Source organism: Hyperoodon ampullatus (assembly GCF_949752795.1).
Source record: "Hyperoodon ampullatus genome assembly, chromosome: 1".
NCBI lineage: Eukaryota > Metazoa > Chordata > Mammalia > Artiodactyla > Ziphiidae > Hyperoodon > Hyperoodon ampullatus.
Genome location: NC_136914.1, coordinates 138,550,088 through 138,565,661, shown reverse-complemented (window position 1 = coordinate 138,565,661; position 15,574 = coordinate 138,550,088). Strand labels below are relative to the sequence as shown.

The 15,574-nt window shown below is 37.6% G+C and overlaps 1 protein-coding gene and 1 pseudogene across 2 annotated transcripts in view; one reads left to right on the top strand and one right to left on the bottom strand.

The window, feature by feature from the left end:
* LARP1B (La ribonucleoprotein 1B) overlaps positions 1-15,574 on the top strand; it is a gene marked incomplete at both ends in the record, with an annotated part of 144,015 nt that overhangs the window by 49,584 nt on the left and 78,857 nt on the right.
* Positions 12,342-12,778, bottom strand: LOC307062307 (ADP-ribosylation factor 1-like; annotated as a pseudogene). Its single transcript has one exon. The product of its transcript is annotated as an ADP-ribosylation factor 1-like (transcript).

The window sequence follows — 15,574 nt, the reverse complement described above, 5'->3', positions numbered from 1 at the left end:
ATGGTCTAAGATAGATATTTATTCAGAGTTCCAGAAGGAAAAGAGAGAAAATGGGACAGAATCAGTATTTTAATAGGTAATACCTAGGACTTTTTCTGAACTGCAGAGAGGTACCAGAGTAGAGCAGCCAGGGAAGAAAGGCGGTTACTTTCAAAGAAAGAAGAGTGACTGAACAGCTAACTGATAGCTGACTTCTCACCAGTAACATTTGAATGCAACAGACAATGGAACAATGGTGTTAATATAACATGGGAAAATAACTACCAACCTATAATTGTGTGCCTTGCAAAAGTATCTTTCAAGTAAGAGAGTGACATATAATGAGAGAAATTGCAGTTCGTCAAAGGAATTTCCAAAATTGGAATAAAAGTGATTACAGGTGCCAGAGATACAGAAAGGAGTATAGAGCAAAGCAAGTGATAAATATGTGAATAAATCTGAATAAATATTAACTGTATAAAACAATAACTGTGTTTCACAGATCTAATATAACATGAACACAAACTGGGAGAGAGCAATGAATGAATCGTATTTAAAGGTACTTCTGTGTTTAGAAAGAAGATAATTGATTATTTTTAGTTTTAAAAGTTTTCATTTTGCCGTTTGAAGGACACCCGTTTAAAAATAAGATTAGAAGGAATAATCTTGAAACTAGGAGAGAGGGAAAATGTGGAATAAGACAAGAATAAAGGGGAAGGAATCTTCCAGCACAAAAATGAGGTAGTAAATTGAAACCCAAATATTTAAGTAGCAAAAATGAATATTGTCAGAATATATGCAAATACAACCAGTTATGTTATTTACATGTGACACATCAAAAAGATAAGGAAGCCAAAAGATTGAAATTAAAAGACTGAAAAAATACATAACATAAAATAGTAATAATCCAAAATCAATCTACAGATTCAGTGTAGTCCCTATCAGTATCCTAACTGGCTTCTTTGCAGAAATTGACAAGCTGATCTGAAATTCATATGTAAATTCAAGGGATCCAGAATAGCCAAAACAATCTTGAAAGAGAACAAAGTTGAAGAATTCATACACAGTCCTTACATTAGGGCAATGTTGATACTAGTATAATGATAGACATACATATCAATGGAAGAGAATTGGGAAATACACCTACGTGTCTGTGGTCAACCAGCTTCCAGCAAAGGTGCCTAAAAAGCCATTCAATAGGGAAAGAATAGTCTTTTCAACAAATGGTCTTGGGACAAGTAGATATCCACATACAGAAGAATAAATTAGACACCACCCTAACTCACCATGCACAAAAATTAATTCAAAATAAATTAAACACATAAATATAAGAGCAAAAACTGCAAAAATCTTGGAGGAAAACATAGAAGAAAATCTTTGACTTTGTATTTGACAGTGGTTTCTTATATGACACCAATGGCACAAGCAACAGGAGGAAAATAATTTTGATATTATCAAAAAATTTAAAATTTTGTACTTCAAAGGACACCAGAAGATGGACCCCCCAAAAAACCCATTTACATTAGCACCCCCCAAAATGAAATAACTGAAGTATAAATCTAAGATGTACAAAGTCTATGTGAGGAATACCATAACTCTGATGAAAGAAATCAAAGAACTAAATAAATGAAAGAGATTCTGTATTCATACACAGGAAGAGAGACTCAATATTGTCAGTTTTCCCAAGTTGATATATAGATCTAATGCAGTCCCAATCAAGATTCTAGGAATTTATTTTGTGGATATTGACCAACTGATTCTAAAATTTTATGGAGAGGCAAAAGACCCAGAATAACCCATACAATATTGAAGGAGAAGATAAGTCAGAAGACTGATAATATCCAACTTCAAGAGTTACTATAATGCTATGGTGATCAAGACAGTGTGATATTGGTGAAATAACAGACAAATAGATCAATTGAACAGAATAGAGAACCCAGAAATGACCTCTAAAAATAAACTGATCTTTGGCAAAGGAGCAAAGGCAATAAAATGGAGAACATAGAGTCTTTTCAACAAATTGTGATGGAACAACTGGACATCCACATGAAAAAAATGAATCTAGACACAGACCTTACTCCCTTCACAACTCAAGATGGATCACAGGCTGAAATGTGAAACACAAAACTATAAAACTCCTAGAAAGTAATATAAAATAAAATCTAGATGATCTTGGGTTGAGCAATGACTTTTAATAAGTTGGATTTCATTAAAATGAAAAACTTTTGCTATGTGAATGGCACTGTCAAGAATTAGAAGCCAAGCTATGGAATGGTAGAAAATATTAGTAAAACACACATCTGATAAAGGACTATAATCCAAGATATACAAAGAACTCTTAAAATCAACAATATGAAAACCACCCGAATAAAAAATGGACCAAAGATCTGAACAGACATCTCACCAAAAAAGATGTACAAATGGCAAATAAGAATACAAAAAGAGGGCTTCCCTGGTGGCGCAGTGGTTGAGAGTCCGCCTGCTGATGCAGGGGACACGGGTTCATGCCCCGGTCCAGGAGGATCCCACATGCCACGGAGCGGCTGGGCCCGTGAGCCATGGCCGCTGAGCCTGCGCATCTGGAGCCTGTGCTCCACAACGGGCGAGACCACAACAGTGAGAGGCCCGCGTACAGCAAAAAAAAAAAAAAAAAAAAAGTATGAAAAGATACTCCATGTCCATATATCATCAGGGAATTGCAAAGTAAGACAACAGTGAGATTCTACTACACACCTATTAGAATGGCCAACATCTAGAACAGTGACAACACTAATAAATGCTTCTGAGAATGTGGAATAACCCTCATTCATTGGAGGTAGGAATGCAAAAAGGTACAGCCACCTTGGAAGACAGTTTGGAAGTTTCTTACAAAACTAAACATACTCTTACCATACAATCTAGATTGAGTGGACAATCTTTTGTCCACACAGAAACCTGCATGTGGATGTTTAAAGCAGCTTTATTCATAATTGCCAAAACTTGGAAGCAACCAGGACATCCTCCAGTAGGCAGATGGATAAATAAACTGTGGTATATCCAGACAGTGAAATATTATTTAGTATCAGACCATGAAAAGACATGCAGGAACCTTAAATGAATGTTACTAAGTGAAAAGGTCCAATCTGAAAAGGCTACATACCGGGTGATTCCAACTAGTCAATGTTCTGGAAAAGGAAAATGATGGAGATAATAAAACTAGTGGTTTCTAGGGGTTGGGGGAGGGAGGGATGAATAGGCAGAACAGATGATTTTTAGGGCAGTGAGATTTTTTTGTTATGATAATATTATAATGATGGACATGTCATTATCCATCATTATATCCATCCATATATCAAAACCCATGGGAAGTACAACACTGAGTGAAACCTATGTAAATTATGGACTTTTGGTGAGGTGTCATTGTAGGTTCACTGATTGTAACAAATATAACGCTTGGTGCAGGTTGTTGATAGTGGGCAGGCTGTGTGTGGGGGAGGTTATAGGATATATGAGAACTCTAGTTTCATATAATTTTACTGTGAAGGTAAAACTGTTCTAAAACAGTGTACTGAAAAAAACAGGAGAAAATATTTGCAAATCATATTTAATAAAGGAGTTGCATTTTTAATATGTAAAAAACTCTTACAGCTCAATAATAAAAAGGGCAAATAACCCAGTTATAAAATGAGCAAAGAAAATAAATAGATATTTCTCCAAAGAAGATACACAAATGGCCAATAAGCCCATGGAAACTTGGTTGACATCATTAGCCATCAGGGAAGTGAAGTGAAAAATCATGATCACAATGAGATGCCACCCATACCTACTAGAATGACCACAATAAAAAATATATACTCACAATTGCTGGTGATGATGGGGGAAATATGAATCCTCATGGACTACTGGTAAGGATGTAAAATGGTCCAACTGTTTTGGAAAGCAATTTGGCAGTTCTCAAAATGTTAAACAGAGTTATTATATGACCCAGGAATGCCACTCCTAGGTATATACATGAGAGAAATGACAACATATGTCCACACAAAAACTTGTACACAAGTCTTCCTTGTAGCATTATGAAAGTGGAAAGAACTAAAATGTTCATCAGCTGATGAATGGATAAATAAAAGGTGGTATAGCCATACGATGGAATATTATTTGGCAATAGAAAAAAGTGAGTTTACTGATACATGCTATATGAAAACATCATGCTAAGTAAAAGAAGCCAGTCACAAAGTACCACATATTATATGATTCTGTTTATCTGAAATGTCCAGAACAGAGAGAAATTAGATTGGTGACTACCTAAGGTGGGGTTTGGGATGGGTGGAGAAAATAGTGACTGCTAGTGGGTACTGGGCTTCTTTTTGGAGTGATGAAAATGTAATATTGATGTGATGATGGTTGCATGTGTAAGCTAAAAACAATTGTACACTGGGGTAGATTGTACCGCATGTGAATTATATCTTAATAAAATGATTTTTAAACAAGTAAAAGGAAAGACATCCTGTGTATATGGATTGGAAGTCAGTACTACCCAAAGTGATTTACAGATTCAGTGCAATCCCTATAAAAGTCCCAATGGCATTTTTTTATAGAAATAGGATAACGGATAATGAAATTTATATGGAATCTCATGGGACCCTGAAGAACCAAAAACAATCTTTAAAAAGAAGAAATAAAGTTGGATATTTCATGCTGCTGATTTCAAAACATATTGCAAAACTACTGTAATTAAAACAGTGTGTTGCTGGCATAAAGATAGACATAGACAAATGGAATTGTAGAGCCCAGAACTTGAATGTCAAGACCATTCAGTGGGGAAAGGACAACTTCTTCAACAAATGGTGTTGGGGAAACTGAGTATTCACATGTGAAAAAATGAAGATGGACTCTTACTTTAACACCATATGCATAAAAATTTTAATAACAGATTAAAGACTTCAACCTAAAACTCAAAACTCTTAGAAGAAAACATAGAAGTGAAGCCTCATGACATTTGATTCAGCTAAAACTCAAAACTCTTAGAAGAAAACATAGAAGTGAAGCCTCATGACATTTGATTTGGCAGTGATTTCTTGGATATAACACCAAAAGCACATGTTAAAAAAAATAGACAAGTTGGAATTTATGAAAATCAAAAGCTTACATGTATTAACAGACACAAAACAGGGTGAACAGACAGCCTGCAAAATAGGACAAAATATTTGCTTATCATAACTGATAAGGTGTTAATATTCTTGAATATATAAAGAAACCCAACAACTCAACAAAATAACTCAATTTAGAAAATGGACAAAGGACTTGAATAGACATTTCTCCAAACATGATATACAAATGGCCAATAAGCACATGAAAGTATGCTCAACATCATTACTCATTGGAGAAATGCAAATCAAAATCAAATAAGTTATCACCTCAAACTCATTAGGATGGCTACTTTCAAAATAAAAAGCAAAACACAGAAAATAACATTTGTTGGAGAGGATGTGGAGAAATTGAAACCTTGCATTGGTGTTGGAAACATAAAATAGTATAGCTGCTATGGGAAACAGTATGGCAGTTAGAAAACTAAAGAGATATTTGCATGTTTATAGCAGCAGTATTCACAATAGCTAAAAAGTGAAAACAACACAAATGTCCATTATCAGATGAATGGATAAACAAAATGGTGTTTATGGGCGATGGAATATTATTCAGCTTTCAGACGAATGGGAATCTGTCACATGCTACATACATCACTGATAGTCTTTCAGGACATGCTAAATGAAATAAGTCCCAACGACATAGTGTATGATTCCATTTATATGAAGTACAGAAGTATTAATATTCATGGAAACAGAGTGGTGGTTATGGGGTGGGGGGAAACGGGGAGTTGTTTTAATGGGATAGAGTTTCAGTTTTGCTTAATAAAAAAATTTGGGTATCTGTTGCACAACAATGTGGGTATACTTAACACTACAGAACTGTACACTTAAAGATGGTTAAGATGGTGAATTTTGTTATTTGCTTTTTTATCCCAATTAAAAGTAAAAATTATAAAAGAAACCCAGCCATTTACCAAATAAATAAAAAGTAAAGAAAGAAAGCTGTAGTACATATATTTATATCAGACAGAATAGGCTTACAAAGTAGACTTGAAGACAAAAAGCATTACTAGTGCTAAGAGTGTCCTTTTGTAATGATTAAAAGTGAAGAAATTCATCAGAAAGTATAACTTAATATTTGATGTATTTAATACAAAATATTCGAATATGTGAAGCAAAAGTTGATAGAACAAATCCAGTCATAGTGATGTAATTTACCCCCAACTAAATAAGGAATGATCAAATAATTTTTAAAATGAGAATAATTTGAGAAACAACTCTGTACCTAGCAACTGCAGAGTACATGTTCTTTTTGAAGATATCTATACTACTTTGACCTATTTTATAAAGCACATTTTTAAGCATCGATAATAGATAAAACACATTAATAGTGGAATTAATTTAGTGTTTAACAATGGAGATAATACCCCGTGTGTCTTTGAACAAAGGTATATTTTAAATAACTCACCAAAGAAGAAATCATAGTGGAAATTAGAAAATCTAAGTGGAATGTTAGCTGAATTTTAAAGGTGCACCTAGAGAGATAGGCTTAAATGCAAATATTAGGTAAAATGCTTGAACTTAATAAACCAATCACCACTATTATCTTTGCTGTATAAAAATCCCGCCCCCCAGTCTCAAAGGCTTAAAGTAAAAAATTTCTCACACTGCTTGGCAGTGACTGGGTTGGCTGCTGCAACTCTGTGTGTGTGTGTGTTTGGTTCTGTTTGGTTGGTATTCATACTGAAAAAGCAGCCCGTGTACAGTACTTGCTCATTCATTCATATAGCAGATGGGGTGAACAAGAGGATGAGCTAAAGTGTATAATTGTTTTCAAAATTGCTGCTTAGGTGTGTTTTATGTATATTTGTTCACATTCCGTTGGCTAAAGCAAATCACATGGGTAAGTGTTGTATATGGGCCAGAGTTGTATATGCTCAAAGGAGATGAAAGGTAATTACAATGGGTAGATGTACATAATCCTTTAATTTAGGAAATCTGGGCTCTGAGCAATAATAGAATCTACTGTAGCTTTTATGAAGCTAGAAGTTAGAAAGTTCTCAAGAAGTTAGAAGAAGAATTAGCAAAATTAACTTCCATAAAAGTATACGGAAAGAAGTAATTTAATTAATTAGATCTAACAGAGGATTAATCATACCAACACTTAATTCTTTGAAAAGACCAAGATTATACTTAGGAAGACAAAATAGAGGAAAATGTAAATATTTTAGCTGCAGTGAAAATAAGGATGTAATGACTGATTATGGAGAACTTTTAATAGGTATTTCAGACGAATGATTTGAACATTTAGATAAGGAAAAATTTCTAGAAAAATATATGTTACCAAAACTGACTGGAAAAGAAAGTAAATTGCTATAGATCATTTTAAATAATCTTCAGACTCCAAGATTTAACTTAATTTTATTAGCAAGTTCTTCTAAAATTGGAATGATTCCAGCCATGAACAAGTTTGCAGTGAATAGAGCTAATAAGTATTCAAATATTTGTTGAATTGACTGAGGTAAAAAAGGGAATACCTGACTCATTTTATGAGAAGAGCATAACCTTATACTAATACCTGAAGAGAACATGAATGAGAAATTCATGAAAATATGAATGAGATTTCATTTTCTAATAGTATAAAACAACCATGAAAGGGTCTATGTATTTTTGAAATGTGTACAAACATACATAGAAGGTAATACTGTAAAGAAAAAGGCAGGAATAATTATCACGTAAGTCAGGATTTGGGTTGTTTTTGTGGGAAGGGAGTAGAATACACAGGGTTTCAATATACTAGCAGTGTTGTGTTTCTAGTAGTTTTTACATATTAGTTTTTTTTAAATTTTCATTTAAATTTATTTATTTTACATATTAGTTTTCTAAACAAGTTGCACAGGTATGTTTAATACGTTTTCCTATGTGGCATATTTCATGACAATACTAAGAACATGCTAGCATGAATGGGAATGTGTGGGACAAGAAGAGGTAAGCCAAAGATGAGTTACTCACTTCTTGGAGCTGCAGGGCTGTTCTTGGGCTAAAATAAAGCTTAGGGTGAACTTTTTTTTTTTTAATACTTAAAAATGTTTTTTTATTGAAGTATAGTTGATTCACAATATTGTGTTATTTTCAGGTGTAAGGTTGAACCTGTTTTTGTTTTTTGTATACAGCTATTTGTCTTCTTGTCCAGTGGTCTGCTTGGGGTGGTGTTGCAAAGCTGTACATTGTTGAAGGTTTTATTAACAGGGGACATACAGAAAGGACTTCCATCCAAGAGATGTGCTGCTGGGCCTCGGCATCTTGTCACTCATTGCTGGCTGGCTTCTGGGCTTTTGAGGCTCAAGAATTGTCCAGTCTACTATCTGTCATGATGCCTCTCCCTAATGAGAAATCTTTAGTTTGAACCTGCAGAACAAAGGAGAAAAAACATTACAACCAGTTCTTCACTCATTGTACCCTCTGTCCGAGTTGCTTGTGTGGAAACCTAAATATACTCATGCCTTTGTTTCTAGCATTTCAGGAAGAACCTTCAGATTGGAAGCTTTTGAATCACATTGGTCAGTCAGTTAATCTCATCTTTAGGCTCATCACATTTGCTATTTTGCAGTATGTCAGCTTTGTCTAGTACTTCTTAGAGTATTATGTGAAGTTATCACTGGTGGTCTAAGTGTCAATTCCCTGAGTTCTCCTTGGCTTTCCTGGCTTTATATTGTATGACAGAACATACCCAGCTGCTGGATGATTGAGACTATCAGCAGGCTCATTGTTGAGAGGGTAGACTGGAGGTGGGCTCTCTTCTGCCTTGACCTATTCTGAATTTGTGGAGTCCTCAAGCCTTAGGAGACCTGATGGCTGTTATTCACTCTGACTTTGCTGACTACTTTGCTGTCTCCTGCTGCATTTCCCTTACAAATGCAGGCAGACCTTTGTGTTTGTTGCAGATGGTGAGAGGAACTTCAGTTGTGGTGAAGTCTTTGGTATGTAGCTGGAAATGGTGTACAAATTCACCAGGAGATGCCACATCCTCACCTGGCAGACAGAGACATGACATCATACTGACTTGGCAAGCTGAGAGTCACCACCACCACTTGAGCTGTTCCTCTTCTCACAGAGAAGAACACCAACTTGAGAACCTCTCTGGCAAAGCTGGGGACTATTCCTGACCAGGAGTCAACTTGTGTGCAAGTTCCACTGAGTGCAATTCTGGACCAAAAACTAACTTCTCTGAACCTCAGATGGGGATCATTCTTCTCTACCTCACTGAGTTTTAAAGACCTTTAAAAACTGTAAAAGACTAGGCATGTGTGAGAAGGAACAAAGGCCATATGGTTATGTGGGATCAGGAATAATGAGGCAAATAGAGGTGAGACCAGGAATTTAAAGACAATGCAGAAGCTTCAGGCTTTACATAGAAATTGTGACATCAAAGTACAGTCTGTGGATTTCTTCCCCAGGTTCCACAGTGTCAGATATTTTCATAATTAGTCCTTTTGTGTTGTATATTTTAAAATGCAAAACTCTTTTAATTCTTCCTCCTAATACCTTACTCTGAAAGACTTCCTCAGATTGCTTTCCTCTCACAGGCAACATGAGGCCCCATCGTTCTCCCTTTAGATATGGTTTTGATTTGACTTCTCCCTGCTGAAGAGACAAGTGAATTAGGAGACCTAATTTCAGATTTTGCCTCACTATTTAAATTCTAGCCAAAGCCCCTTGTACAAGTCAGTTCCTTATTTTAATACACATACTTCAATTATGGTAGCTTTATAGTAAGTTAACTCTTTCCCAGGAATTCATTCATTAACATCTGCTTGAGTGCCTGCCCTGTGCCACACTGTGCTGGGAGCTGGGAATGTGGTAGTGGACATGACTGACTATTGAAAATGCAATCTCCAAGTAATTCATAATGGTGATGTTGATGAGAGTAGGGTGTGCGGATGGAGATAATTAATCCAAAAAATCTAGATAAATAGATAACTACCATAATTGACCATTGAATTTAGTTATGAGCTGCTTCATAAATAGGAAAGAAGAAACTTGCTGAGTTATCTCAGTGGAACAGTTGGGGTAAAAGTTTGAAGAAATGACAAGTGGAAATATGAATGTAATGCATTCAAAATATATGAATATTGAATATTATATTGAATAATATAATATGAATATTGAAGCTTGGTATAATATATTGGAGAAGTGGCAGTACCTGAAAGGAGATGAGTCAAAGTTTGTGTGTGTGTGTGTGTGTATTTGTTTATTAATATATTTTTAAAGATTGGAAAGTACTGGAACATTTTACATGGTTATGGGAATGGTCCAGTGGAAAGGGAGAGTTGAAGATATAGAAGGGAGTAGAAAATGGAGCTAAATTCTTGAGGCTGTGAGACTGGATAGGATTCAGAGCATTGTGGATCAGGGTTTGTCAGCCTTGGCCCTATTGACATCTTGAACCAGATACTAATTCTTTTCATGGAAGCTGTCCTGTGCAACAAAGGATGGTTAGCATCATCCCCGTCCTCTATCCACTAGATGTCAGAAACACCCCACCCCCATGACAATTTTAAAAACTGTACCTTGAAGAGAGTTATGTGGGCAAAATCACCCCTAGTTGAGAACAGTTGATACAGAGAGAGGTATTGGCCTTTCAAAGAGAGGCTTTGGTTCTTTACCTGGAGGGAAGAAATAGAACATGAGTGTAGATGGGTTTGTAAATTTCGTGGTAGAAATAAGAGTAATTTCCTCCTCATGATTTTACCTTTCTCAATGAAATGAGTCAGGGTTATGGGGCTGGTGAAAGGGTCGAGAGTGACAAAGTTAAGTCATTTTTGTAGGATGGAAGAAAATGGTTCTTAGAAAAATCAGAGATTCCTGGCGAGCAGTGGGAGACTACAGGCTATTTCTTTTGCAGAAATTTTACTAGGGAGGCTTTAGACCAAAGAGATTCGGCAGGAAAATGGAGGACAGTACCAAGATTATTCTTGATTTATTTCTAAAAATGATGGAAAAGATCCTATCTAGATCTTACTAGGTCATGAGTATTTAAAGCTGTTAACTTATTGAAACTTTTTGGCTTTTCCATTACACCACATTCTCTCACTTTTCCTTCTACTTTTTCTTCTTTTTTTTTTTTTTTTTTTAGTATTTACTGCAATGGGTCTTAGTTGCGGCATGTGGGATCTTTTAGTTGCAGCACATGTGATTTTTTTTTTTTTTTATACAGAACAGTTGATTACTAATTGTGTATTGAAAGCAGTAAGAGGTTCCATGACACCAAATAAACCAGTTCTGAGGTTTTCCCCAAGATAAAGTTTAACAGCTCGAGCTTCTTCAGTGTTTATCAAAATACAAAAGAAAAAAGTAGAGGTTATCATTTTTCTATGGCAAATCTGACCCTTGCAGGCTGAGGGAGTGAAAGCACACGTAGACAGGGGCTCCGAGGGGCTGGGGCTCAAGGATGACCACTCGCGCTCCTGCTGGTGAGACCCCAGAGAGCCCGGAGCAGGCAAGCAAGGGGACTGCAGGGCTCCCGCTCAGACCAGAGCGTTCCAACCAAAGTGCCCATGCTGACCCAAGAAAAGGCTGGGGTTCCTCCAAGGGGTCTGAGAGCGGTGGATGCAGCCTCCAGCCCGTCTCCTGGGCAGCCATGTAAGCACAGATACAAGCACAAACGCTATGGGGTGTGGGATGACCCAAGACAGAGCAAATCACAGGGACCCTATTGTGACCATGCAGAATGGATCATAGCTGGTTCTGCCCCGTTGCACGTTCCCAATGGGAAACAGACCAGAGGTGGACTGGACTCAGGCCATTACTGCAGAACCTACACTAGGCACATTTCTCCCTTCTGTGTGTTCAAGTGTTCTCCTTATCTTGTATTTGTAACTATTTTAAAAAATGCACTGAGTTTGGGTTAAAAACCAACCACCAAAATGGATCTCAACACAGATGTAAAGCCCAGAATAGGAACATCGGGCTTTTCTGACACAGTGACTCCTGGATGACCCGTGTGCCTAAAATCCCTTCTCAGTACTAAACAGTGGGTTGATTTTCTTTTTACAATAAAAAAAAGCTGAGTAATATTGCATAGGAGTACCAGAAACTGCCTCATTGGAAACAAAAACTATTTACATTAAATAAAAACCCAGTTGCAGGCTGCGTCTGCACATTTACAGCATGGTGAAGCACACTGTGACCGACCATGGAGACAGCTTCTGGCACTCACACCACAGGGGCACGTTTGCCACATGAGAGTAAAGCGAGGGCAGAAGGAGGGAGTGTGAGGGGAGGAGAGAGGAGTACAGCTCACTTCTGGTTCTGGAGCTGATTGGACAGCCAGTCCAGTCCCTCATAGAGCCCGTCCCCACAGGTGGCACAGGTGGCCTGAATGTACCAGTTCCTGTGGCGCAGAGAGTGCAGACCCAGCTTGTCCGTGATCTCAGCTGCATTCATGGCATTGGGGAGGTCCTGTTTGTTCTTCTGCCAGCATCCTCATAAGCTCCTCTCGGGCCTCATTCACACGCTCTCTGTCATCGCTGTCAACCACGAAGATGAGACCCTGTGTGTTCTGGAAGTAGTGGCGCCACAGAGGCCGGGTCTTGTCCTGGCCACCCACGTCCCACACAGTGAAGCTGATGTTCTTGCATTCCACGGTTTCCACGTTGCACGATTTCACTCAGCTTCAGTTTGTACAGGATGGTGGTCTTTCCCGCAGCATCTAGGCCCACCATGAGAATGCGCATTTCTTTTTTGCCAAAAAGGCCCTTGAAGAGGTTTGCAAAGATATTCCCCGTGCTGTAGACTGGTGGGAGCAACACTGGCCAGAGAAACCCTCGGCAGCCGCGGCGCAGCTGCTGCTCGGAGGCAGGCGTTGGTTTCGCTCCCACCACATGTGATCTTTTTAGTTGCAGCATGCGGGATTTAGTTCCATAACCAGGGATAGAACCAGGGCCCCCTGCATTGGGAGCACGGAGTCTTAGCCACTGGACCACCAGGGGCGTCCCCCTTCTACTTCTGTAGCCATTCTTTTTCAGTTAGATTTACGTTTATTGTCTGTTTGTTCCTTAATTGTCAGAGATTCCTAGGCTTATGACTTAAGACTCTATATTCTTACTCTAACTGCTCTCTCTAAGCACTCTTTCTACCCAGGACTTTATTCACCACTGTATGTTGTTTTAATCCCAACTCTTTTATATCTAGACTAGATTTTGACCCTGAATTTCAGATGCAGTGTGTCTAGCTGCCTCCTGGGACATTTCATCATATTTGTCCTAGAGTTCTTTAAAAATCAACATGCCCCAAACTGAATTTATTATTTCTCCATTCAAAACCCCCTTCTTTAGCTCCTTTTTCTCCTCACAGTAAACAGAACTCCCGAGTTGGTTTATGATTCCTATATTGGTGATTGGGTCTGTGATCCCTGAACATTGGCATGGGTATATCCCTCTTGCCTCAAGTTAGTCAGTGAGTCTTGTTTGTGTTACTCTCATATTTCATGAATTCTTTCATATCTCCATGTTTCCACTTTTCCAGCCTCATCTCACTGCTCTTTTTCTCTGTACACTGAAGTACTTGGAGTTTCCCAAAGATACTCTTCTCATCTTTAAGCTTTTGTGCATGTTCCTCCAAAGCCTTGAAATGCTCTTGCCCCATCATCTTTTTTTTTTTTTTTGCGGTATGTGGGCCTCTCACTGTTGTGGTCTCTCCCGTTGCAGAGCACAGGCTTGGACACGCAGGCTCAGTGACCATGGTTCACGGGCCCAGCTGCTCCGTGGCATGTGGGATCTTCCCAGACCGGGACACAAACATGTATCCCCTGCATCGGCAGGTGGACTCAACCACTGCACCACTAGGGAAGCCCCTTGCCCCAACATCTTTGCTACACAAACTCCTATTCATGATTCAAATTTGGTTAGACATCACCTTCTTTGAGCATCCTTTCATGTTCTACATTTCCTGCTCTCTCCCCAGTTACGTAAACCTCTATAGTAGCAGAATACAAGTGAAGGAGCTTGATTCAAGTGTTCTCTTTGTGAGTATATGAATGCTTAGGTTCCCAGATAACTCTCTTATGGAAAATAACTAAAAATTCTAGATTAAATTATTGAAAAAATTACAAAAAAAAAGTTATGCTTGTTCCATAGATTGACTGAATATGCAATCCCAGAGAAAAGAAACTGAGCTCAGAAGCAGACATTTACTCAGAGGACATTTCTTGGTCTTGGTTCTGAATGGAGGCAGGTGGGAAGTAACCACTGGATGGTCAAACATTTATGGATTTGCAGCTCAAATTCATACTTCAGTCTGAAAAAAGCTAAAACTAAGAATATAAAGTAGTTCTGGAGTATTAAAATCACAGGCGCCTGGCATAAGCAAATGTATATCCTCTTTGGAGGAACTTATTTCAGAGGTTGACAAACTCTTCTGTACAGGGCTGGATAGTAAATATTTTCTGCTTTGCAGGCTACTTAGGGTCTCTGTAGCATGTTCTTTGTTTCATGGTTGGTTTTTTGGTGGTGGTTTTTTGTATTTTTTTATTTTATTTTAATGTAGCCCTTTATTGTAAAAGCTGTTTTTAGCTAGATGGCTGTACAATAAAACAGACCACGGGCCAGATTTGGCCCACTGATTGTAGACTGATGTCATTCTAAGCCTCAAAATATTCCCCTAAGTATTTTCTAAGGGAAGTAAGTTTAGAATGGGGTTGGTGCTCAGAGAAAAAAATGACTAAGCCAGCAAGATAGTTCCACTATCTTGGTGGAGGATTTTATGTATACTTGGAAATAATTTATAATCTGTAGGTTTTTGGTGTAATTTTCTGTAAATGTCAGTTAGGCCAGACTGTTATCTGATAGCATTGTTCAAATCTTATATATCCTGTAGACTTTTTTTCCTCATATAAATTACTGAGAGAGGGCTGTTAAAATCTTCAACTGTGGTTGAAATTCGTTTATTTCTTCCTTTAGAGCCGTTAATTTTTTTTTTTTAGAGCTGTCAGTTTTTGCTATATAAATTTTGTAACTCTATTGTTAAATGCATGTATATATGATGCTATATATATGCATCTGTTATGAGATACAGTATATATATGTAGTTATGTATTCTTGATAAATTGATTCATCATTGTGAAATATGCACAATGATCCATATTGACTAATTATTTATTTATTTTAATTTTTTTATCTTAAAAGCTATTTATTATACACTTCATTATTAATTTTACAGTAAACCTTTTTTTTTTACAACTTTATTGGAGTATAATTGCTTCACAATGGTGTGTTAGTTTCTGCTTTATAACAAAGTGAATCAGTTATACATATACATCTGTTCCCATATCCCTTCCCTCTTGCATCTCCCTCCCTCCCACCCTCCCTATCCCACCCCTCCAGGCGGTCACAAAGCACCGATCTGATCTCCCTGTGCTATGCGGCTGCTTCCCACTATCTATCTACCTTACGTTTGGTAGTGTATATATGTCCATGCCTCTCTCTCGCTTTGTCACAACTTACCCTTCCCCCTCCCCATATCCTCAAGTCCAT